Here is a 1968-nt window from a genome sequence, read left to right as displayed (position 1 = left end):
ATGGGGACAGGGATGGGGACAGGGATAAAGATGGAGACAAGGATGGAGATGGGGATATAGATGAGGATGGGACAAGGATGAGGATGGGCAACAGAAAATGGAGGGGAAGGTGAGGAAAGGGATTGGGATGGGGATGGACATAGGCATAGGGATGGGGTTGGGGTTGGGGTTGAGGATGAGGCCTGAGGACAGGATATGGATGGGGACAGGGACAGGCTGTGCTGGCCCACACCCTGTGCTGGGAAGGAGGTGGTTCAGGGACTGATCCCTGTAATCACTTCCATGTGCCTCAGCAGAGCCTCTGGCTGCAGGGTCCATCCCTTCTCCCAGCCTGGGCACACAAACAATCCAGAGCCGTTTCCTGGGAGGCATTCTGGGCAGAACCAGATGTGCTGGCATTATGGAAATGGGAAAAGATCTGGGCTGGGGCTGAGGATGGATCTGTCCCGACCCAGCAGACACTCCCAACTCTAAACTGGGAAAACCAGGACAAACCACTGGTCACACTCTGCCAGATGTGATTCCCGGACAGGGGGGGCCGGCACCTCCCTGTCCTGCCAAAGTCTCACCTTCCCCTGGGCTCCCAGCAGGAAAAGCAGAGGAATCCCTGGCTCAGAGGCTGCTGAGGCAGGAAATCCCGGCAGCCTCATCCCCCAGAGCCGGCAGCGCTGGGATCGCTGAGCCCCCGCAGCCGGCAGAGATAAGGGGAGCAGCAGGAAACGCTGGGGCAGCCAGGAGGGGAAGCGTGATTCCCGGCCAGGGGAGCCTGCCTGGGGGCTGCAGCACAAGGAGAAGCCTCACAGGATGCACCGGGGCCGTTCTGGGATGTTTGCAGGGAAGCAGGGCTGGGATAAGAGCGGGGATTCAGCTGGCACGGGCTCGGGCAGCAGAGTCCCGCTGCCAGCTGGGTTAGTGGGTCACTGGAATAAAGCCCTTGGAGCGTTTCTCCCCCTTGGATATCGGAAACCAGCCCCGCTCAAGGTCAGGTGATTTGGCAGGACACAAATCCATGCCTGAAACATCCCTGAGGTTCCTGCAGGAAAGGGCTCTCGAAGGGAGAGGGCTCTGCAGCTCCAGGCCCCTGGATCTGCACCAAAGTTTGTGTTTTGGCCTCATGTCCTGAGAAAAAGAGAAGTCTCTGAGCCCCCTCAGAATCATGGAATTGTTGAGGTTGGAAAAACCCTCTGAGATCGAGTCCAACCATTCCCCAGCACTGCCAAGGCCACCACTGTCCCCTGTCCCCAAGTGCCACATCCCCATGGCTTTTAAATCCCTCCAGGGATGGAGACTCCAGCACTGCCCTGGGCAGCTGTGCCAGGGCTGGACAAGCCTTTCCATGAAGAAATTTTTCCTAAACCTCTTCTGGAACAACTTGAGTCTGTTTCCTCTTTCTTATCTCTTGTTCCCTGGGATCAGAGCCCGACTCCCACTTGGCTGCCCCCTCCTTTCATGGAAGGACAGAAAGAAAATTCCTCCATCCTTAGTAAGTGGAACCTGCTGGATGATAGCAGCCAGAAGTGACAGCAGCATTTCTGAGGCTCTGTGAAAGAGGACAGAATAAAAGCAGAGCCCAGGAGCTGCCCCTGGCCCAGGAATGTGAGCACAGCCGTGGGTTTGGGCTCAGCCCTCGGGAGGAGGAGAAGCCCCAGCTGGAGCCCAGCAGGAACAAACTCTGGGCTGTGCCAAGGATGGAGGGGAACTCTGGGTGTCTGTGCCCCTCCTGTGGGGTGGCTCTGCATCCCTTCAGGCCATCCTGAGGGATTTCTCCTGCTGCCTCCATCTCCCTGCCATCCCTGGGGCTGTTTCCTTTCCCAGGAGCATCCTGAGGGAGCTGAGAGCAGGGCAGGTCCCCCCAGTGCAGCACCCGGCTCTGCACATCTCCATTTTTGGGAACACTTCTCATTAATTCTGCTCTTAATTGTTTGACTCAGCTTCGCCTCATGACTCAGCACCTCCTCGTCCTGGGTC

The sequence above is a fragment of the Parus major genome, chromosome 5 (genome assembly GCF_001522545.3).
Source record: "Parus major isolate Abel chromosome 5, Parus_major1.1, whole genome shotgun sequence".
Lineage (NCBI taxonomy): Eukaryota > Metazoa > Chordata > Aves > Passeriformes > Paridae > Parus > Parus major.
The sequence above is the reverse complement of the archived record's forward strand: the minus strand, read 5'-3'. Positions refer to the sequence as shown.